Here is a 25,153-nt window from a genome sequence, read left to right on the forward strand (position 1 = left end):
AAACCCTTCCTCTTGATTCATGGCTGCCAGCAGCAGATTAACCTTCCTGACTGACTCAAGCCAAGCCTGGCCCATGGTGGGAAGTAAGTCCCACCCTCTCTCCCTCCCTTGAATGCCCAATGTGTGTTAGGCATTATCCTAAATATTTATATTACATCTGTGGGCAAAACTGGCAAGCATTCTCATGGACCTTATAATGTACATTAAACAGTCAACCTGATACATAAATAAATTATATGGCAGAAGGCCATAAATGCTGTGGGGGGAAAAAGAAAAAGAGAGTAGGTAATAACATTAGTAGTCCTGGGTGGAGGTGACAGAGTTTTAATGAACATGGCAGTCAAGGAAGGCTTTATTAGGAAGGTGAACAAAGTTGAGGAAGTGAGTTGAAGGAGAAAAGTACTGTCAAAATGAGCTTGCCATCTCTGAGCTCACAATATCTGGTAGGGGGAGAAGAAGCCAGCCAACACTGGAATTCCTGGAATAGAATTTCTCCCTAACAAATGGAAGCAACATGGTTAATGGAGAGGAGGAATGGCCATGCTTGCCTGCCTGCCCTTAATCATCCGTGTGGTTCATGGTACCACCAGGCAGGTCTTGGTATCAAATGGAGACTGGGAGGTGGGGTGTAAAGCCAGTGTCCTCTACTCAGGTGGGTTTGATGGGTCTCTATGGGCTTAAAACATTTGTTGGATGAGTGTCTGAATGAGGGACCGAGTAAATTTATGAATGCATAAATCAATGAAAAATGAGTAAAGACTTTTTTAAGGGTGGGTAATTTACAAGTTCACATCCTAAGTTACTAGTTGAATGTCTAGCCTCAGTGATAATTACTTTAATTACTTTAAGATGTTTTGCTTTGGATATAGGAGTTTCTACCCCTAGGTAAACTTTCACGTAATACAATGGAAAATGATCCAACTTTTCAAAAATGTGTTGGGATATCATGGTATAGTCTTAGGTTAGGTTTTCATATATACCTTTAGTCAAGATAGGGTATTCTCAGAATCAACTTGTAACTTCCCCTCGTATTTAAAGTAAGAGCAAGGGGCACTTGGCTGGCTCAGCCAGTGGGGCATGTGACTCTTGATCTCAGGGTTGTGAGTTCAAGCCAGATGTTGGTTATAGCGATTACCGAAAAACAAAATCTTTAAAAAAAAAATAAAGGAAGAGCAGATTCTGATAAACTTGTTAATCACTGTTCCTGTCAACAGCTACTCTTAGTTTTTAATTGTAATCTGGAGATGGAGGCAGAAGATTGGATATCTGGTGGATCTGCTGGTCTTTTGGTTATCAAATTTTGCATGTTTCCAGAAAGTCCTGGGGAAACGGAGATAGACAGACAGACTGGGTCTACTCCAGGTCTATTGTATCAGAAGTTCCAGCTTTGGTCCCCATTATCTGTATTTTAAATTCCTTCTCAGTTGATTTTGTTGCAGATGGTAGAGGGATTTAAGAAATGCTGCACCATCCTCACCTTTGAGGGCAGAAATTATGATCTCTTGTTTTAAAGTATTTATTTTATCAGTGTCTACTTTCATACTAGAAAAGCAGTAAATCTTTATTGCTAGAAGCCAAACAAAACGATTCATCCCCCTCCATCAAGGTAGCATTCCAGTCTATTTTTTTTGTACAGTTTTTCCCCAAACATAGAACTATTGTATAAATATTACTATACTATTGGCTTTCTTTTTATAATACAGTATCCATATTTCTCAATACTTTTAAAGCTCTGTGATATTCCGGAGTATACAAGTGATGGATTATTTCCATCACTGAAACCCCTGGCCTTATGCAGCCCTTTCCACATGGAGAAATGTTGATAAACCTTTGTTGCCTGAATAAGAGGAAACAGCTATCTTGTACCATTCACCCATGTCCTTGTTGCTGGTCTTAGGGCAGAGAAATCCTTATTCAAACTCTCTCTTCCCCAAAATAAGCTTGGTGTTAAAATAAGGTGACTTAGTTCTCCTTAGGGAAGGTTCTGGGCTGTGGCAATGACCCCTCTAATGCAGGGGTTCAGGTCAACGTGAAAAGGAGTTATTGTTGCACAAAGTGAAGGAGAATAAATCAGCCAGTCAGAGGTGGGGATAGTGCAGCACTCTCAGATGCTGCCTTCAAGGCGTTTATAAACCATGTAAGGAGATAGAACTTTCTCCTCCTGGAAAGTTAACACAAGAATATAGGGAAGTAGCTGGTGAGGATCATGAGAGACCAGAGAGCCCTCGTGCTCCCTTTGGACCGAAGTCATCAGTGAAAACTACTTAGGGGAGAGCATTTGGATTCAGTTCAGGAGAGTCTGATTAGCTCAGCTGAGAGAAGGCTCTTGGATTACTCCACCGTGCATAGGAGAGAGCTGTTGTGCCCCTGTCCTGCCATATTAAGACCAAGAGACTTGTGTGTGGGGCTCTTGGGAACCAGGTGGTTAAGGAACCAAATAAAGTAATCATTCCCTGGGCCCTCCAAGAGGAGAAACAACAGCAACAAAAAGCTCAGCCCTCAGCCGAGCCAAGCTCCAAGAGCCCCTTTCACAGACACATAAATATTTAATAATCATCTGTCTACAACCAATCTAGGGGAAAAAAATCTTTAAATAGACTGCTCGAAAGGCCAAAACCTGAATTTTAATTGAGGTACTTTGAATTACTCCCATTAGTCAGTCGCTCTGACTTTTTCTTAGTGAGGGGTGGATTGTTGTTGAAAGGGGGGATCAGAATTATTAGCAGTCCTTAACACACACACACACACACACACACACACACACACACACACACACACACAGTTGCTGTTCCTACTAAATAATAAACCAGGCTTCTTTTTTTAAAGATGTGGCATTTTCGGAACATAAAGTGGGAGAGCAAAGTACGATAAGCCCCACACATCAGAGATGCAATTGAGGAGTTAAGGGCATTGGGATGCCTTACTAAGCATTTTGTTGTGAAATCACCTCTGTGATTCTCCCTGGTCCCGAGAAAGTTTGCAGGATGGAGGAGGCCTCTGTGTGTGTGTGTGTGTGTGTGTGTGTGTGTGTGTGTGTGTGTGTGTGTGTGTTTATGTATTTATTTTCCTTTTCTCTGCCCCCTGGGCCTGTGGTCTCCTGCAGCTGATGTAACAGTCCTCTTGGAGGTGCCCCCTGTATCTCACGCTAGCCAATTTCAACAGTCTAAAGTACTCAAATTGAGCCATTTTGTTCTCTGTAAAATAAACCCCAGGCCATTATGCGTGGTTTCTCATTCACCCGCCTCCTGGTCTCCCTTCCCTTGGCCCCTCTCTGCCCACCCTCCCCTCTTTCCCATTCTCTCCTTTCACTCCCCCGCCCGAGAACAGGAGGGGGGAGCAGACCTCCTTTAGGAGAACGCTGTTTCCAGTCGAGGCATGTCAACTCCACTCTGGCACAATTTGCTTTGAGATCTGTGTCATGGAGTGGGGCCGCAGGGTCACCCCCACCATAATTGATCTTGCTTATTCATCTGCTTCCCCTGTATCTCCCTTTCCCCACGCTGGCCTTTGTTTGGATAAATTGTTTGAAGATTGACTGTGGTGCTGAAAGCCCCCTGCCCCAGCGCCCCCACCACGTCGTCCAGGGTGAGACAGTGGAGTGGCACTGTGGGAAGAGAGTTCTTCTGCCTGCCCCCATCCCAAACACGGAGGACATCCCCCAGTGTCACATGTAAGGTGATTTCCAGACTAATTTCCTATGGACTCACTTTGCATGGCTCCTTGTGCACTGGTAGGAGAAATGTTAATTGGTGTGTGAGCCTGAGATGTACTTCGGAAGGATTTATTGTTGTAAGCAAAGGAGGAGAAGGGGGGCCGCGTCCATCTTTGTGATGGCTCTGAGTCCACACTCACTCGCTCCAGATTATTTTTAAAACCAGTGGTAATGATGGATCTGAATCCAGTAATTTATTCGATTTTGGGTCATTAACCCTTGTTCTGCTTATGGCAGCAAATGACTTCATCGTCAGAGATGATGAGTGTTCCAAACTGTGGGGATACTTGGCTCTCTCGAGTTCTCATCTGAAAATCAATTTTAAGCAAGTGGCAGGCATCAGAAATCCTCTCTGCTTATAGGTTTCTGCAGCATTGCCTCTAGGATTAGAAGATGTGGGGAGGGTGGCGGGGGGGAGAAGAGAGCCCCCGGAAAACTTCTATTGCCTCAGAGTTTGTGGTGGGGTGGCTAATGTCCTGAAAAGGCTGCACAATAGACTCTGTCAAAATGGGTCTTTAGGAGTAGGGAATGGATGGCAGTTGGGAAATGGGGTAAAGGGAAGGAAAGGAGCAAGCCTTCATCTAGCGATCCTGCCTGTAGACTGAATGACATGGCTTGAAATCATTGTTTTGATTCTCATTGACTGAAGGCTGGAGGGGCTTTACTGGTTAAGCTTTTAAAGCCGCAGCAGTTTAAACTCTTTCCCTTTTTGCCTGGTGCACCCTTTCTCCAGTTGACCTTGAAACACATTAACTCATCTTTGGAAAGAAACCGAACAAAACACCTTTTGCCTTCAAATCTGGGCTGCCTTCTGTCTCAGAGTGTTACGTAAATTGGTGGCGTCGCCGGTGTCCCTGACTTCGGGGCAACAGAGAACTGGTGTGGTAGTGCTGGCCAGCCTCTAGGCAGAGCGAGTGAGTAAACACTCCTGTGGCTCCCCTACCACGTCCCTCTGCCACAGCGGACAAGCTGACCGGCAGTGTTCAGGGTCAGGGGCGCTCCTGCCCTACCTTTGAGGGTGGATCCAATAGTTGAGCAGTACTGGAGAGTGCACCCAGAATGGACCCATCTTTACACATGATGTGTGTGAGCCCTGTCCTTTCCTTAAATGTAGTCATGTAAGGTTCATTGCTGAAATTTCCAGGTAAAATATTTGGGTGCAAAATAGGGATTTTTAGAAACTTTTAAATGGAAGATACTTAGTAATCATTTAACCAAATCCCTTATTTTTGTAGATGAAGAACCTATGGCTCAGACACGTCACTTGCTTTGTCCAAGATCACAGATAGACTGTGGGGAGCAGAAATGTTCTTAGAACCAAGGTTTCCTGAGCAGTGGTGTACCTGTAGTGGGGACAGGTTGCCCCAGGTGTGGGCAGTAAGGGACTCCATTGTCTGTAAAGAACATATAAATGATAACAAAGACCCTGGCTCTGACTTTATTACCACCATGATCTGACAGTTCCAAACAGTGTCCATGATAAAATACCCCTTCTCGCTGTGCTGGACACTCCCACCAGCCCACTCCCCACCTCTTTGGTACACCACTGTTCCTGACTCCCAGTTTTATGTTTCCCCCCTCAAAACCAAGAGGTGGCCCCATCAAACAAACCACAGGCAAACAAAGAACAAATCCTGCATTGAAGTACTCCCTGCTTCTTTCGGACTTAAGTCAGGAAAATAGCCTTTTGGTGAGCTCATTTGGAGGCAGGGCTGGCTGGTGCAGAAAAAATGCAATGTCTTAAAAATTCATGTGTGGGGGACCCAAAAGAACAGTGATGGGATTTGCAGGATTTGCCTGGCCCACATCTGTCTGCTGCATGAGTGTGGGTGCTGAGCCCTGCTTGCACGCTCTGACTTTATGCAGGGCCAGGAGCTCCTAGCCCTGGGTCTGGGTCAGAGTCAACAGAGTTGAAAACTCTCTGGATTACTGTCTAAACCTAATTCTCTCCCGGATGATTAGAGCCTTTGGGAAAGTAGTCGGTGGTCTGAGGGCCTGACCTGCTTGTGTGTGCGTCTCTGTGTGGTCATTTTGGCCAGACTGGCTGCTGTCCGGGCTTTTTTTTTTTTTTTTTCCCCCTCTCCAGCCATCCCCCCTGCAACGGGTGGGTAAATATTCCAGTCTGACTTCAGCTGCCGAGTCATCAGTTCTGACAGACGGCTGCCTCTTTGCAGCGGCCCCCCCTCCCCACCCACCCCCAGCCCCTCATTTCATCTTCCCCCTGTCAGAACTCACCCTTTGGCAGAAATCTTTTCCGAGAGCTAAATGTGAGCCTCAAAGAGATGCCGTCAAGGTATTTTTCATAATTTTCAAAAGTAATTTCCTTCCCTCCACCCCCCCACCCGCCTTCTCTTCATTATAATTATGTCTTAGCAGCTACCCAAATCAGCATGGCAGGATCCAGTCCTCTCCCCTACGGGGAGGGCCAGCCTTTCCCAGCTCAGCTCGCTGGGGTGGGGGGAAGGTCCCCAGGAAAGGCAGGCTGGACAAGCAAAGGCTTCCTCACCATTGGCTTCAGAAACAAGGTGATAGAATCATTTCCTAGGAAGAAAAATAAAATGATTTCATGTCCCCTTGGCTCTAGAAAAGGACCCCGAAGGTATTTCCCTACGTGCCGGGTCCGTAACAGTATTTAGGGTACTTTTCATACAGTTCAGGTGCATGTTTTTGGGAGTAGATGACATCTGGTCCAGAACATTCTCTGGTCAATTTGCTCAACTCTTCTACCCCTCTCTCCTCTCCCTCTCATGTTTCCTCACTCCCTCAGGAAGGAGTCAAGGAAAAATTTCATATTTTTTCTCTGAATCTTGTCTCTGCCTCCACCCACCTCCAAATCCCTCCTATGGCTGGTTCTCAACAGGCATCTATCCCCAGGAAAAGGAAGAGGACTAGAGTGTATCTCTGGCCCTCTGCAGAGACTGGGGTATGGCCAGCCCCAGCCCAACTGAGATCCTGGGGGTAAATTATCCTCTCCTAGGAATGCTGGGACTTGACATTCAAAAATCCTATTCATTGAAAACAGACACTAGCCCCGAAAACCTGGTTTAGTAGATAAAATCTGTAACCACAAGAGGATAAATCTAGTTTGGCTTGTTTGTACTGGTCTAATTTAATATGATCTCCCTTGGAGTTTCCAGCGTCTAGATTTTCTAGATCATTAAATCCATTACTTTTCAGTGTTTGCTTTTTTTTCTTTTTTCACAGGATGGGGTATAGGGAGTGGGTATATTTTTTAGTGGCATCCTTCACTAATCAGGAAAGCTGCATCAAAGCCCATTTGGGGTCTGAAGTGACTAATTTCTGGACCAACAGGCTGTGAAGGAAGATTTCTACCCAGTTAACATAAATGACCCTAACAGAAAAGTAAAAAAAAAAAGGGGGGGGGGTCTCCTTGCTGCAGCCACTGCTGTAGTAGGACTCACAAAGGGTGGAAAAGTCATTTCTCACCTACTGAATATGCCCAATGCCAGCACGAAGGGAGATAGCTGGGAGCTAATGTGTGCCCTTGAACAAATGGGCCATCTCTCCGACTTTTGGACCTCATGGGACAGGTAGAGCAGGCCTCACACCTGCAGCTCCGGGTCAGCAGGCTGAGGTAGCTGAGAGCTTCGTGTAAGAACAGTGCTCATGAGAGCAGACATCATTGTTTCATTATGACATATTCCCCCCCTCCCCCAGTGTCAGTTTTCACTAAGAAAGCGGTTCTGTGAGATTAGGCACCCTCTACCCTTCCTACATTCACCTTTGCTATGCGGAAGGTGACTAGTGGAGAGAATCCCAGGTTGCTCTAGCCCTTAGTCTGTGCCGGGTCCCCTCCTCCTTGCTGGACCACCGTCTTGCCCACTGGCACCACAGTACCAGTGCCCTTGGCAGTGAGAAGTGGCTGTGGGCCACGGTTGTCTCTGAAGCTGCAGTCTGGGAGACACTTGCTCCAGGACAGGGCTCACAGCTCAGCTACACCCCCAGAGCTTCCATGCCCCCACTTTATGGCAGAGAGCCAAGGAAAGACTATAGAGATTGTTTGCTTATTGGGAATTTGAATCCATGACTGTGTGTGTGTGTGTGTGTGTGTGTGTGTGTGTGTTGTGTGTGTGTGTGTGCACACGCGAGAATGTGTTTCTCTCCAAGTCTTTTTTTTTAGCTTTGATAAGATGATCCTTGTTTAAAAATTTTTTTTAAATGTTTGTTTATTTTTGAGAGCGAGAGAGTGAGACAGAGCGTGAGCGGGGGAGGGCCAGAGAGAGGGAGACACAGAATCAGAAGCAGGCTCCAGGCTCTGAGCTGTCAGTACAGAGCCCCATGCAGGGGCTCGAACTCATGAGCTGTGAGATCATAACCTGGGCCAAAGTTGGATGCTTAACCGACTGAGCCACCCAGGCACCCCCTTTCCTTAATTTTTTGGCATTACCTTTTAAATAATCCGTATGGATTTTTCCTGCCCTGTAACTCCTAACAAAGAGAAAGCATGGCGACAAAGCAAGCTGGGAGGCAAGTTTTGCAACTTGTCAGTTTGAGCAGTGAAGCAGTACATGTGTGCACATGTGTGTGTGCGTGTGTGAGTGTGTGTGAGTGAGATAGACACTGGAGTAAAACACTTTGTCACCAAATGGTGTCCTTCCTTGGGCAGAAGACTACACTGCGTGGTGACTGTCCCTGCATAATTGGACTGTCTCTTCATACAAGCCAAGATGCTTGTTTCTGAGTATAAGCCCATGCACTCTCAACAGGTCAGGAGCGATAGTAAAAACCTGTTGTCTGGCTTTGTATTCAGAATAATGGAGTCACTAATCTACTTGATCTGGCCAAGTCAGATAAAGAAGAAAGTGAAGGATGCCCATGTTTCAGGGATAGAAGGTACTTGTAAAAGCGATTTCTTTGGGGGAGGGGGATCAGGGGGAGACATACAGGAGAAAAAAAAAAAGGAGCAAAGACTGTTGGAAACCTTTTAATTAGTACTAATTACCTCAGCAGAAAATGTTGGAAGCTTGAAAGGATTTGTGTCAGCAAGTGAAAGATCAAAGATTGCTAGGCTCGCATTTTAATCTGTTGGCTATAAAAAGGAATGAGGGGGGTGGTAATGGGACCCAGGAGAATGGCTGCCCAGGTGGCTCTACCCTTAATCCCTTCTTTACTGCTGCAGCCTGAGGCCTAGTCCCAATTACATAATAAGATGATTTAATTTAATTTTTTTCTTTTGCTTTGACTTCAACTGGGGCGTAGGGGAGAGGATGGGTGGTTTTCCTCCCCTTCCGTGAGGATGGAGTAGGCTGGGGACCATAGACTTGGACGCTGCACAATCCCTTCTATTGATTTTTTTCAATCTTTTTCTCATCCAGCAAAATGACACTGTAATTTCAATTAAAATAAGACTGCAAACAAAAAACTCCACACCAGGGAAAGACTTCTTCAAGACTGAGAGAGTCTCTCAGTGTACTAAGGAGGTGAGGCCTTGGCTGGTGTGGTCTGGCTATGGCTAGAATATAACTGGGGCAACAGGTAAACTATGTCACTGGAGAACGCTGCCAGTTGGTCCCACGCTGTGATAGTTCCTTCAAAGTCCAGTGGGGCAGGAAGAGGGAAAGGGAGGGAAGAAGGAGAGCAATATTGACTGTCTACACCACTCGCCATGGAGGAACTGTGTGTTTGCTCCTCTCTCCCTTTCTGTCACCACCCTCTCTTCCTCCTCTTTAAGAATAGATTAGGCTGGGGCAGGGTCTATATAGCTCTGGGTGCTCTGCATGTATCCCTTTGGCCCTCACCATTTCTGTGTCCACCCATTTCATGGATTCCACCTCCAGGCACCTGTACCTTTTCTCAGGCCACTGGAGCCTGCTCAGCCATCAACCACTGACTCCTGGAGGAGGTTGGTAAATACAAATACCTCTGCTCCCTTTCCCATCGTTTGATACAGCTCTGAGAAGTGATCCACCCTGCATCCCATACTAGTCTAGAGCAGAGATTGGCCTGAGAGCCCAATCTGGCCTGTTTTTGTAAATAAAGTTTTATTGGAACATTTTTATGCCACTCATTTATATATTTATTTGCTATCCATTTTATATTATCTATCTACTTTCCCACAGGGTGGTGGTGACAGAGATCATAAGGCCCTCAAATCCTATCATATTTATTATCTGGCCACTGACATAAAAAGTTTGCTGATCTTACCCTAAAAAGCCTTTGAACTCCATTTGGCCCCATCAGCAACCTGTCCTGTGATGCATCATTTATTAACTTCTTTCCCTTTCTGATCTCACTTTCTGGTGCTTTGTATATCGTCTCTCAAATAAATGACTTGCTGTCTGTATGTCAAAGTCTACTTCTGGGAACTCTAACCTAAGACCTTATGTGCATGTACATGTACAAAAGACAGAATCCCTGCAGGTAGTGCTGGTTAACCCCTGTCTCTTCCAGGGTCCCAAGTGTATACTTTCAGAAATGCAGTGAACCAGATAGCAGCTCAGCTTAGAAAACCTAAAAATGCTGTAGAGTGTTGCCCTTCGACTGAAGGACCTGCATTCACATCATTGAACCATTTCATTCATGAATATAGGGTCATTCCTAAGTTTTCAGGTGAAAGTCCTCAGGATGAAAGCCTACATGGTATAATCCAAACTATCTGCTGTGGATCCAGGAGTGTCGCTCAGTGCTCTGTGGCATGGCACTTTCAAAATTTTTAGTAATGGGACACCTGACCTTGACTGGTCCAGCTCCATTTCAGAAAGTCAGACCACTGGACACCATGTTTAAATATCCACATGCTGTAGAACAGGCTACCAAAGAAGGTTTGGGGCCCAGATCACCTGGTGTTTGGCTTGTGACAGGCACCTAAAATCTTATGTACGGCCCCTTCTCATGTATAAGTATTTTTTGTCTTCCTTTGTTCTCCTTTATCTCCTTATCTCAGTTAATTCTGATATTCATTTATTATGAGGATGGAGAAGGTCTAGTTGGCAGATGAGGGAAATAGGTACATCAGCATCTTGCCATTTGTGTTACTTTTCTATTGCCGCATAACAAGTCACCCCCAAATTTAGCAAACTTTATTTATCACAGTTTCTGTGGGTCGGGAATCTAGAGGTAGCTTAACCCAGAGTCTTTCACAAGGCTGTGATTAAGATGCCAGACAAGGCTGACATCTTTGCAAGCTCAACTGGGGACGATCTGTTTCTAAGCTCATTCACAGGGCTTTTGGTGGGATTCATTTTCTCACAGGATGTTCGAGTAAGGCCTCATTTTCATGGTGGGTATTGGCTGGAGGCCTCCCTTGGTTCCTTACTACATGAGACTCCCCACGGGCCATCTCGCAACATGGCAGTTAGCTTTTAAGGAAGTGGGCAAGTGAGAGAGGGAGATCCAACAAGATGGACGTCATAGTCTTTGTAACCTTATCTCAGAAGTGAGATCCCATCACTTTACCTTATTCTATTCATTGGAAGCAAGTCATTAAGGCATTAGGTCCATCCCACATTCAAGCAGAGGGGATTACAAAAGGACATGCATACCAGCAGGAAGGGATCACAGTCATCTTAGAAGTCACCTCATACCACTGACACTCAGTCCTAATGTCCCCTTGGCATTATTTAAGAATGAGGAATCCGGGGCGCCTGGGTGGCGCAGTCGGTTAAGTGTCCGACTTCAGCCAGGTCACGATCTCGCGGTCCATGAGTTCGAGCCCCGCGTCAGGCTCTGGGCTGATGGCTCAGAGCCTGGAGCCTGTTTCTGATTCTGTGTCTCCCTCTCTCTCTGCCCCTCCCCTGTTCATGCTCTGTCTCTCTCTGTCCCAAAAATAAATAAACGTTGAAAAAAAAAATTAAAAAAAAAAAAAAGAATGAGGAATCCAATGTAAGTGCATTTTACCATTTGTCTTTAATCGTTAAATCATATTAACTGTTTTGGAATGAAAAAATTTTTAAACTTTTATCAACCCACTCCTCTGTGTTCTTAGATTAAACAGCATATATTCTTAGAATCTGAAGTCTCAGTTCAGAATCTATGTCTTTGAGGGGCGCCTGGGTGGCTCAGTTGGTTGAGCATCCGACTTCTGCTCTGGTCATGATCTCGCAGTCTGTGAGTTCGAGCCCCGCATCAGGCTCTGTGCTGACAGATCAGAGCCTGGAGCCTGCTTCAGATTCTGTATCTCCCTCTCTCTCTGCCCCTTCCCCACTCATGCTCTCTCTCTCTGTCAAAAATAAATGAACATTAAAAAAAATTTTAAAGATTCTATGTCTTTGAAAGTATCATTCCTGGACTTCCAGCCTAAAGTGGACCATTCCCTTCAAGTTCTTGTAGTGCTTACTTTCTATGTTGTTTATTTGGTATATAATCCCACAGCGTTTTGTGACAGTTCTGTTGTTATCTTGAGTTACTTCTTGACTCTTATATTGTGTAATTTCCACATGCTGACATCTTGTCTTCCCATAAGAATTATAAACAATTTGAATGTGGCAACTGTCTAATACTTCAAATAAAAAGCAACTGAATACATGTTGACTTTTTCCCTTGGATGTTGTTGATTTCTGACTCGTGACCATGATTTGTGATGGCTACTGAATGGTGTGGTGCTCACTGCCCCTATACTGCGTAGCCCCAACCCACTCTTATTTATTTTGGTAGGTGGTTTTGCTTTAGTCATCAATGTTGTCCTTTGATTTCAATTCAGTAGCCTTTGATCTCCTGCCTTGTCCCCAATTTTGGCCAAGATTAGGAAACTAGTCTTAAAGTGCTGTTTTGATTGAAAGTCACAGTTTTGTCAATGCTGAAGATTCCTTTCCATAAGATCTTGGTTTGTGACATCATTGGGGCTGAGAGGGGACCGAACCTTTTTTGAACACTGACTTCACGGCAGCATCATTCACTTACCTCTAGGTTCGTGGCTAATGGCTCAGAGAATGCAGATGGATGCACATGTGAACTTGAGATAAACAATGTGCTCTATTTTTATATTCTGAATGATGATTGTATGAAGCCTGCACTAGGAAGCCTAGGGAAGGAGAGTGAAAATGATTATGGTTTGAGGAGGTTGGGGCTGACCACCCCATCAGTGCTTGTGATTGCGAGTTTCTCTTCAGGTTAGGGAAATACATACATCGACATCTTGCCATTTGTGTTACTTTTCTATTGCCACATAGCAAATCACCCTCAAATTTAGCTCAATACCTGGCTCACATACCTACTTACACATATGGTGTCTCTCGCTTATACTATCACCTCCGTGGGCACCGCTGAGAATCTTGGCACTCTTTATGGAACTAGGCGTATCAGTTAGGCGTTATAGTTTGAATTCTGTCCCCCAACCCCCACAACCTCTTAAATTCTTGTTGAAGTTCTAACCCCCAGTGCCTCAGAGTATGAACTTATTTGGAAATAGTGTCATAGATGTAATTAGTTAAGTTAAAATGAGATCATACTGGAGTAGGGTGGGTCCCTAGTCCCATATGATCAGTGTCCTTATAAAAACAATGCCATGTGAAGAGGCAGACCCACACATAGGGCAAAGGCAAATGCTGGGGTAGAGGCCTGAAACAGATCCTTCTCTAGTGCCTGCTGACTGACACTTTGACTTCTAGCTTCCAGAACTGTGAGACAAATGTCTGTTCTTCAAAGCCACCTAGTTTGTGCTACTTCGTTATAGCAGCCCCTAGAAAACCAATACAGGAAGTATTCCTGGCCTGGTTTTGAGGCCCTAGCACCTCACGTCCTGTCCTTGGTCCTGAATCAGTGCCCTTGTTTTCTGTCTCCACACTCTGCCTTGGTCTGCCATTCCCTTCAGGATTTCCCATTCTCTGAGGGGTTGGTGGTGATATTTTTCTGTTGTATGTCCAGCCTGGCTGCTGCTTCCCCATGGAAAGAAGGAGTCCACCAAGAGTAATGACGGGGACTTGTCTACCCACACTTGGACAGCTGCACTCAGGCAGATCTGAAATGTCTGACTGGGACATGTTTCAAGCCTGAGGCAAGCCCTTCTGTGTGTGGTGTTTTCTTCATGGGCTACTCTGGCTTCCCAAGAAGTGTATACATCTTCTAAGGGTGCGCCCATCTGTGGAAGTTCAGGACTTCTGAGCCCTAACAAGCTGCAGCTTCCAGCTCGCTTGATAAGGTTTGCTGTCACTTTCTTTTCTGGTGATGTTGGGGAAGGGAAGAGTCACGCAGCCTGTCAGTCTTGTCTACTCCCACGAAAGGGGAAAGTTCTCTTACTTTCCTCGTGGAGACTGACAGCTATGCCAACTCTTCCATCACTGTGGAGGCTCCTTCCCAGATCATGAATTGGGTCAGCAGGACTTGAATGTAACCCTCAGCTGTGGAGGAGGGCTTGCAGGACAGTAGTAAGAGCAAGATGGAGGGAGGCTGCTCACCCCACACTGAGAGAGCAAAAAGCATTATCTTTCACCTAATCCAGAGTCTCTCAACCTCGGCACTAAGGACACTTTAGGTCAAATAGGTTTTTGTTGTGGGGGGGGGGGTGTCCTGAATATTGCAGGATGGTTAAAGTATCCCTGGCCCCTACCCACTGGATGCCAGTGCCACCACCCAATTATGACAACCAGAGATGTCTTTAGACATTGACAAGTGCCTCCTAGGGAGGCAAAATCACCCATCATTGAGGACCACAGATGAAATCCCATCAAACACCTGTAGGGATCTCTGGTGAGCTGCAGTGTTCTCTCAGGAGAAAGTACAGGCATGTCTTATTAGGAAGGGATAGTTTTGGGTCAATGCTAGGTGGCTGTGGGGAGTTAAGAGAGATACAGGCTTATAAATGTCAGACTTCCAGGGATGTTTAAAGACATAGAGTGAAAAGCAGCTTCAATTGATGCATGATGTTACAGACCTAAATGTTAGAATTAATCAGGCTCTAGTGATCACATTGCTCAGGGGTTGCTGTTTGCTGGCTCACGGGTAGGGTAACTTCCATCCCTGTCTGCCCAGGACAATTCTAGTTAAAGCCTATTTTCAGGTCATAATGAGTAACAGTGCCCCTTTATTCCGGGAGGTACTCCTGTGTAGACAACAGATAACATAATCACCCTCCTGGGCCAAGTACAGCCCATCACTGTGTGTGTGGACAACACACATACTAATTCAGATACCTTTGGGTAGAGCATATGCTGGGATTCCCTCAGTCCTCACCAGTCCTTACTGTCTTCTCTGCATTGTCTGTATTTCAGTACTTCTAAAATGAACATTTCCTCTCCACATTTCAACGTCTCTGAATCCATCTCAAAACAGATGGCTTCTTAAAATTGTCACCAGCCAGGAAACAGTTGTGATGGAGTTGTTGTCACTACACATCCTAACTTAAAGTTGTTACTGTTTTCACCTCACTTGACTAGTACACATTTTTGATAACTCATGTGCCATTTAATAATTCACTGTAATTTGGCATTGAAAGACAAAATTATTGTGTATGTGGAAAGGGCATACACTTGATATCATGAAGCAAATATTGGTTGGAGTAATGACCTTGATTTATGAATGTGTTTCTTGCAAAGCCACAAGCAGGATATAAGAAAGGAAGAGAGTTCCTGAGGTATTTTAAGGTAGGAAATATTGGGTTATTTTTAATTGACATTGGTTTTTCTCTCTTGTTAATACCTAAAATAACCTTGGATTCATTGAAATACAGCATGTTACCTGACTTGCCCCTGAAGATATTTGAATTGAGGACCCCCAATGGTTCTCACACTTTGATATCATGGAAATGATGTGGGGAAATTAACTGGAGATATCCAGACCCCAGCCATACAAAGAGTGATTTGTAAGTTAGGGTTGGTTTTTGGCATCTGAACTCTGAGACATGTGATCTACAAACCACCCTTCTAGACACACTGATACAGTCACCCCCTTTATTCCTCTCTGGAGGAATCTTAGGTACAGAGAGGGAAAGGAAGGCATCTGCTCATATATAGTAATTGGGTGAGCTGGGACTGACGTGGTATTTTCCAAGTTACCGATAAACAAGTATTTTAAGGAGTGTGTCTTATAAACATTTCTGAGGCTCTTCTTGGCCCTTTCTTCTGGAAAGGAGATAGGATTAGGATTTGGGCCTGTATCCAGGGTAGGTAGGTTTTCCTCTCCTCCTACTTAGCCATCACTGTGGGAGATGCCAAGAGGGGGTCTTTAATTAATTGTCAAGGAGACAAGAGTAAGACACCTAGGACATAGGTGAGCAGACCAAGTCTGTGGAACAGTTATGGAAAGAACATGCAGAGTAGAAGGCTTTGGGAGAGAAGTTCAGCCACATCTGGGGCAGGCTGAAAAGTCTTCTCCAAGAAGGTTGGGTTTGAGCTCCATCTTGAACCATGGGTGAGTTGTACAATAGCAGAGAGCAGGTAGAGGCACTTCAAGTGAAGATAGAATGACCAGACAGGTTACTCAGTCTTCCCACAAATCTTGACAGGTCCTTAGAAGGTGATAGAAATAAAATCTGGAGGTCTGGCTTAAAAGCCAGGTCAAGACAGATCAAAAAAGTTAGCTTTGTCAAAAGCTTCAGGTTCATTCTTACCTAGAGACAACCCCTTGTGATCCCAAGTCATTAATCCACCTGGAGGCCTATCCTGACCTGAGTTCTCTTGCTTTGAAGTGTGCTGTCCTCTGCAGCATGAGGAAATAATTTGCTGCCTGCTTCAATGAACCATCAGGAGAGCCAGCAGACCTAATGACATGTGAGAATATTAACCTCCTACCACGAAGAGCTGTGAATCTTGAGCGGCAGTCTATAATTCACCTGGACTCCTAAGCCAGACCTCTCCAGCTTTCTCACTCACTCACTTTCTCACTTATATCCAGAGAGAGAAGGAGAGACCTGCTCATAAAACTTTATATTCTCCAATAGTGTGAGCTTCACTGAGCTGCTTAGTAATGAGTGGCTTTCCTTTTGCAGTCATGGAGAAATGTGTACCCTCAGAGGTGGGGTGGGGGCTATTTTTAATGTTGCATTTTGCATAGAATTCTTTCTCCTAACCCTGGAAATGCATGATATCATGGAAGGTGACCATTAAAGTGCTTGGATAACCAAACTTCTTTGTAATTCTATACTTGGTCTTAAAAATCAAAGCAAAAAATGGTAGTTAGGGCTCTAATCTTAGGACATTTTAGATATTAGATGGGACCTTAAAGATCTTTTATGGTCGCTTGAAGGCAAAAGGAGCATTTAAACCTCATTGTGTTATAACTGTGTTTTTGCCCTTGTTTCATGAGATCGTGGGCCCCTTGAGGACAGGATAATATCTTCGCTGTATTTGCACTCCCGGGCTTATCAGAGTGTCTGAGCTGTACAAGATCTCAAATAAATGTCAGTGCAAAGATGGAGCAGATTGTCTGCTCCAACTCCCACTTTTGCACATGGAAAACACACAGACACACGCAGACACACACACAGACACACACACACACACACACACACACACACACACACACACACACACACACACACACACACACTAAAGTCCATAGGGCAATTCATTAGTGGGCATAGCTAGAGTTCTCCTAGGGATGAGTGAGCCTCTTTTCTCCTGTCTGCCTCTGGTTAGATGACTACCACTCTTGGCCCTGGATTGCCACTGTGGTGTTTTAATTAAGAGAAGTGTTGTTCTGATGGAGACTGTCTAGTAAACTCAGTTAAGCCAAGCACAAATGTAGGGCCAGGGGACCCAAATCATGGAATACATATGGAAATGGGAGATTAGTTGCCTGTGGGTTAGAAGGTACCTAAGACATTCAGGCATGGCCCCTTGGATGACAGCATCTATCAAAGTAGGAGTTCTTGGACCGGGAGAGTATTTCTCACTTAGCTAGAAAATCTTAGCCCATCAGATTCCACACAGGTGGGAGCAGACTTGTTTAATTCACACTAGGGGGTGCTCAGTAAACATTCCCTGAGGGAGAATAATCCATTCTGTAGTTTTTATGGTGATTTTCTGTTTAGCCAGGCCATTTAATTTCCATATTTCAAGTGTCTCTGCACAATACTGGGCATATACAGGTTTTCTTATGATTTACATATGTAACGAAATCAAACCTATCTTCCTCTGCTGACTTGACTAGCACAATGAATGGAAAAACCAGTGATTAGTATCCACTCTGGATATATGTAACTCTCAGTCTTCCTGGTCTTTCCAAATTGTTACCCTCTTCCTTCTGCCATTTTCTTCTTTTTAAAATTAATTTTATTAAAACCAATCAAATTAAAACTGCTTCTGTCCAGGGCATCTCAAGGTCCATTCATTATGGCTTCTTATCTTGGCAGACAATCGGCACAGAAAGGCAGCTTGGCCATTATGCACATACAAAGCCCATCACTTCCCTACCAGTGGCCAATTCATCAAACATTTATCTTTTGCCCTCTGAGCACTGTGTCACTTAGCCTGTCACTCCCTAGTCTAGGATGCTAGGAAAGATGAAAAAAACGCAGGGGGGAGAGCGGGAGTTTTCTTCTCCCCCAACTTTCCCATCTCAGATTATTTTGTTAATCAGCTTTCATACTTGAGACTTGAAACTCTCCCCTACCCTGCTACCCTCCAACCTCTATCTTTTTGGCCATATGAAGATTACTACATGTATGTTCAACTTTTTACTGAGTGATGGAATGTCTAAGGCAAAGATTAAACTTTAGCTTGGTTTGGGAGTTTTCTATTGTAACCCACTTTAGAGCAGAGAATGTTAGAAAATGAACAGACATCTAAAATAATTGAGTCTGGCCTCCCCAGTTTACAAAAGAGTTAAGTGAGGCCCAGAACAGGACAAAGGTTTTGACTGAAGCACTGCAGGAAGGTAGTCACCAAGGCAGGATAAGAATCAGGGTCCCTGGTCATCTTCAGATAGAGGTTCTCGCAAGCTGGCATTTCCTTATTTGTCTGACAATTCTGAATACATTTTAGTATGTCTTTTGGTGCGTTAGCTACTTGCTTCCTTACCTGAGGTAACTAATTAGTTCTTTTGAGAATAAAATACACACTTTTTTTTTCCAAAAATGATCTTTCAAATATCAACAATCCTTATGTCTACCTAGGCTTGTTTTTAGATACCTTATCTCATGTACTGCCTCTTCCAATATCTGCAAAGTGTATAGGTCTGGGATTTTTCCTCCACCATAATGGATGAGAAAATGATAGCCAGAAACTGAAAACAGAGATTGTGCACCCAAATTTAGTGGTGTTACTTTGTGTGCCCAATTGCCACATTTGTGTTTGGCTTCACTGAGTTGACAAGATAGTCTCCATTCAAATACCATCTTCCTTGTGAAAATACCACCATGACATTCTACCCCCAAGAGCAGCAGTCAAGTAACTAAAGAGACAGATGGGGATGAAAGAACCTGCATTTAGTCCTGGTAAAAATCTCTTGATTCTCATGCTGCACATCTGCAAGCATTTGATCTGTCTTTGTCCCTAACACTGTTAACTTCTGTGAGGTGTAGGTCCTCGGGTCCCAGAATGTGCCTTTATATGAAATGGAGTACAATCCTAACAAAGTCATTCTTTGTACGATTTTTCAAAGCACGGAACTAGGGCTCTTTTAAAAGAAGGAAAATGGCTCTAATAGTAAGCCACTTTTGGAGGTCACCATATCACCCAAGGCCTTCTTTCCTTCAGGAGATATAAAGGTATCTTGTAGTCTGGGACAGAAAACATGTTTTCACCTTTTTCAGCCAACTGGGACCTCACAGAATCAGTAGTTGACATATTTTTGCTGGTGTTCCTGGCCTGATTCCATTCCAGGGGGCCCTACCCATGGGGAAGCTAGTCTTTGGGCAGGTATTTGATTAGGGCCCCTTTGGGTCCCCAGGGCCTTGAGGCACAGCCATGTAAATGTCTCCTTTTCTGGTTGGTTTGCAATGAGTAGACACCATCTGTTGAATTAAATTCCCTTTATGGAGGGTGGTGAAAGGCTTGTGTGGAAGAGACACTGTTATCTTTCAAGCAAACAGTTCATGAGGTTGAAGAGCTGTGTTCTTGGCCCAACATATGTTTGCCCAATGGCTGTGGGAGCCTCCCCCACCAGGCGCTGAATTCCGCCCCGTGGCGACACACACACATACCGCGGCTGCAACACACCATGTCCACTCCCTTACATCTCCCTAGTAAAGAAAACCTCCATTTATAGAACCCGCCAAACAAACTCACTCTTTAGACTCTTAAAAACAAACAAGATCCTGAGGCCACAGGCTCCATGCGTGCATGTGTGGTTTTATAAAAGCTCAAGCCGTGAACCAAAATAATTTCAGAGACATAGTCAAAGCCCAGACCAAGCCCTATCACCAGGGTGGGAGAAATGCAGGAAAGATTCACTGAGAGGCATGGAGGACGGCCAGATGGGCAAAGGGATGGGAATAAAACATGGAGGCATCTAGCTCGTTCATAGGGAGTACCTGGTTCTCACCTTTGTCCTCAGGGAACCACTTGCTATAATAACTTCAGGACAAACACAGGAGGAGTGGGTGGAAAACGGTGACTGCTGCAGCCCTCATTTCTTTCCTCTCAATGTCTAGAGCCCATTTTGCCCACACTGCTTGATAATGTGCTGTCCGTTATGGTCTCTCCATTTCAAGTCCAACTTCTTTCTCTGTTCCCATAGATGGTAGGCCCAGGGGGAGCAGGTGCCATGACTTGTACATCTTTTATATCCCCAGATGTATGTGCATCTTGAGAGCCTGCCATGCTGGAAGAGGGTAACACATGTATGATTTCTTGTGCCAAGTAAGCTTTTTGGAATGGCAGTTACTTGCATGCCGGGATTAGTTACCTCTTCTTCTTATGTTCCTTTGCCACCAAATTTGGCATAAAGTGTAAGAGGGTGCTCACAGAATTAGAATTCATTCCGATTGAAATTTAGCTCAAGCCCACTTCCTCTTTGAAAACTTCCCTAACCCTACCCCTCCTCAGAGTATTATCTATCATCCCAGTCTAACCCATTACCCTGCATTATCTGGTAACTCCTACCCTGCTTACATCTACTGCTTAAAGTAGGGGAGCATGCCACAGTCCTTTTTATCGCCCCAGAGACTAGCAAAATCCTAGGCACAGAATTGGCACTCAGTACCTTTTTGTAAGTGAATGAAATGAATGAATGAATGAGTGAGCTATAGAGGTACCTGCCAAGGTGACTAGCTCCACCTAAAGTATACTTTACCTCATGAAGGCCACATTAAACAAATATAAGAATTAGTTCTTCAGGGGATTGTCCTAGGAGGGTCAGGAGGGGATGTAGATCAAAAGGCAAAAGAATTTGAAGACCTCAATCTGATTGTGAGGACATATAATGAATGGATGAGAAATCTATATACAGTGTTTGGATAAAGGTTGTGGCAGTAGTGAATTTCCATTTCTAGATCTCAACTAGAAATTATTTACAGGTTATTTAGCATAGTTCAGTTGAAGGACCATTGCACTCTATGTCCAAAGGTTCTAAGCTGGGCTTTGTTACTATGTGTGGTTTTAGGTAAGCCACTTGGCTCTCTGATTATCAGTCACCTTCTGTGAAGTTGAGGATCGAACAGCTTACAATTCTTCTGGGACTCAAAGTCTCTGAGTCTATGAAGAAGACCACAACAGGTCAAATAGAACTGTGGCTTGGAAATCTAGTTCACAGGGCATAAGAGGCCAGTGTGTCAACATGTGCCTTTTTTTAAAAAATTGTTTTAAATGTTTGTTTATTTTTGAGAGAGACAGAGACAGAATGCAAGTGGATTAGAGGCAGAGAGAGAGAGAGGGAGACACAGAATCCAAAGCAGGCTCCAGGCTCCGAGCTGTCAGCGCAGAACCCAATATGGGGCTCAAACTCACCAGTTGTGAGATCATGACCTGAGCTGAAGTCGGACGCTCAACCAACTGAGCCATCCAGGCATCCCAACATGTGCCTTTTTAATTATGGGGATATCCCCATAGTTAGGGAAGCATTGAAGAAGCTTTGCACAGTCCCAGCTAGAGGATCAGAAGAAGGCACACAGTTTAGTGTGATGGAGAATGACAGAGCTAGAACTCTCTGCTGTCCTCTTTCCAACAGGCTGTCTGGCAGGGAAGAAACAGCTCTTGGGAGCCCTTATAAACTGTAGTTACAAAGGAAGGAGCTGCAGTTATATAGGCACAGTATCTGGGTAGAATATTAGAGTCATCAAATCTAATATTCTATGAAGAAATTTCCTCTAAACATTCTCTGTGACTCTAACCTCTGATCATGTACAGATAGTGACTCAGAAGGTAGCTCATTCCTTTGGTGAACAGCCCTCTTTTTAAGCTTTAAAAAATTGACTTGAGAACTTTCCTTCCAACTTCTATTATTTTGTCCTATTTGTTTTTGGTTCTGCCTTCTGGAATGCCAGAGACTTAGTACTTTGAAACAACTAAGCCTCCTGTGTTCCTGGTTAAATAATTTTGACCGTCTCCATCACTGTTTCTTACACCCTTCACCAGCTTGTTGGTCTCATTGTATGATATTTCTAAATGCTGATGCTGCTTTGAGTCTGGCACTCAGACCTGAAACAAAGCTCCAGGTAGAGTTACTTAGGGGCCAGTAGAGTAGGATCAGATTCCCTTCTGGGGAGGCAGCCCCACTCTGCTGATTCATACTAAACCTTTATACACACTGCTCTTTATGCAAGGTTCCTGCATCTTATGTTTGGAGAATCGTTTTATTTAAAAGTAATAGTTACTCAAGTCTTTTCTGATTATATGATACTTACTCATGATAGAAAACCTAGTAACTAGTGAAAACTATAAAAGAAAAGAAAAAAAACACCCTACAAATAACCACTACTCACAGATTAGTAGTATATATCTGGATCCCTCTATCAGTATGTAGGTACATAAACACCTGTATGCTTTGAAGTGTCAGTATATACATACAGAATTGTCATAATGTCCCTATGTACATTAACAGTAGTTTATAAACTAGGAACAACTAACAGACTATGGCTCTTAACCATCTACATGGAAAACATGGTACACATTAAAATTTGTGTAGGGAATGGAGGGGAGAAATAGATGATTTAATTTCCATGCATGAGATTGTAATGTGTGTGCTGTATGTATTATAACTTCATTTTAGGTACTTTAAAAGGATAGCTTGACATTTTATTGAATCAGTAGATATATGTATACAATATCATTTTTAATTACCTCATGGCATTTCATTATACAGATACATCGAGCTTTCTGTAATCATTTATCATTGGGCATTTAGGTATGTTTACATTGTTACTATAAATAATACTGTAGGGAACATACTTAAATCATGCACATTTCTTTGATATTTATATTCAGGTCTATATTCAGGTCTTCACATTAGATAATATGAAGTTTCATCTTGTTGGGCTGAAACAATGTGTTGATTCCAGTACGATCATTTTGGATCCTACTGTATGCTCCTGAATATCTTTCTTGGGTCTTGCACTCCATGAATGTGATAAACATATGCTGAACCAAGTCATTGGCAAAAAACAGGACCAAAGTCCCTGGACCCTTCCTTCGTTGCAAGCTGGGCCATTAATTAGTGTTCTTCAGTTGTATTTTTAACCAGTTATGACTCTGTCTAAAGTCGTCATTTTCTAGCCTAGTTTTTGCTCTCCTGACATAGGGATACGTCAAAGCCTTTTTGAAATCTGGTACAGTATACCTTTATTCCTAGTTAGCTGTCCACATTAATAGCTGGTCTCACAGAACCTGTCCTTAATGTACAGAAACTGCCTGTTTGAGATTCAATGCCATATATGTATCTTGTTTCATACTACAGGGGATCTGAACTAGCTTATTAGAATTAATTAAAAAAATGTATAGATAAAATATGAAGGCTATATATATTACAATTCTCAACTACAAAGTTAGAAAGTGGATATAGAGACCCCACGGGGTTATCTTTTTACATCTGAGTCACCATTTCACTCTCAGCTTCCTAGTAGTAAAAGTAAAAAGGGTATCATGACCAGAAACCTGATTTATTTTGTCCTAGGGCAAACAAATACCAGTTTCTCAGAGGTATAATCTGACTAGAATTTCATAAGTATATGAATTTATTAATCCAAAGTGTGAAGAATCTTCCCTTTTCAAATAACTGTGGTTGTATTACCCATTTCTGTGTTTCCAGCTCTTTACACATTTCCAATAATTCTTTAGGGATCCTATATAACAGTTTTATTAGTATTTTAGGTATGGTACATGATGGCTTCACACGTAATCCCACTTAGAGTTAATAAACACTTTGTCAGCTGCCTTAGATTTTTGACTGGTCTTGGATTCAGGTCTGTTACACCAGTGTTGAATTTTATTCCATGCAACTCAAGGATCATCTATCCTGACAGGGGACTTAAGGGCTTTGGGGTGACTTTGACAAATTGCATATGATATACTGTCACATGGTTTCAGTATACACTGTTGTACATAGCCATGAGCCTGTTCCACCTTTGTCTGTTTTTTTTTTAGAGACTTTCATCCCCTATTGGTTTACTTATATTACTCGTATATATATATATCCCTGGCTATGTGACCTGACTGACAGAAAAATATACGGAAAATATTTAGACCCAGCTGTACATATAACACAGTACTATCTCTTCTAACATACTGTAGTATATGCTGAATAGTGTGCTATGCCATCTCCAGTACTGTTCTGTAGTATATATTGTATAGTGTATATACTATGCTATCTCTAGTGGTATTCCGTGGTATACACCGTATAGTGTACGTACCGCGCCATCTCTGGTAGTGTTCCGTGGCATATGCTGTATAGTGTATATACTACACTATCTCTGGTAATATACTGTGGATACATATAACCACTTACATGGGCTATAAAAAGAATTTTGTGACAGAGAGAAAGAGTATCTCTTATGTGGTTGGATTAATGGCCTTTCAGAAGTGCTGCCACTGGGCCATTTTCTGGGCTGTGAGCTGCCATATCACTGTGGTCCCATTTTCTTTCTTCCTTCATCCCCTCTATATAGGTCTGTGTTGCCTGTCCTTTTCTTCTAGCTGTGGTCATGGCCTCTCTTGTCAGTTTGCAGACCTTTCCCAAGGACCTGCTGTGTGCCAGGCCCTGTGCTTGGCCTGGTGGGGCAAATAAAAAAGGTGCAAGTTGCTATTCCTGCTCTCAAGGGTGATATTTAAATTATTAAACAACTACACTGATCAATCAGAAACATCCTATCTAGAGCAGGGTCCCTAGAGGCTCCATGCTGTGGGGGCATTAACTACTTAGTTGCTGGACTGTGAAAGGTCTGGGGGCTCTGAAGAGTGGCCAGGGTAGCAGGAGGGGGTACTCAGTGTATTCAGAGCTGCAGTTATTCCCAAGTGGTAAGGAAGGATTTAAATAGCCTAATAACTGGTTCTGGTGTATGGGTGCAAACTCATTGTATGTCACTTCTGCCTGTTCGTAGACACTGGCCTCAGGGTAAATAGGAGGAGGCATCTGGCCTCTGAAGGAATGGGTGTAGGCATTGCCCTCCCAGCCTCT

At 43.7% G+C, this 25,153-nt stretch overlaps 1 protein-coding gene across 11 annotated transcripts in view; it reads left to right on the plus strand.

Moving 5' to 3' along the window:
- Positions 1-25,153, plus strand: part of LRMDA (leucine rich melanocyte differentiation associated) — a 1,041,237-nt gene that overhangs the window by 558,806 nt on the left and 457,278 nt on the right. The window lies entirely within an intron of this gene.

The sequence above is a fragment of the Felis catus genome, chromosome D2 (assembly GCF_018350175.1).
Source record: "Felis catus isolate Fca126 chromosome D2, F.catus_Fca126_mat1.0, whole genome shotgun sequence".
NCBI lineage: Eukaryota > Metazoa > Chordata > Mammalia > Carnivora > Felidae > Felis > Felis catus.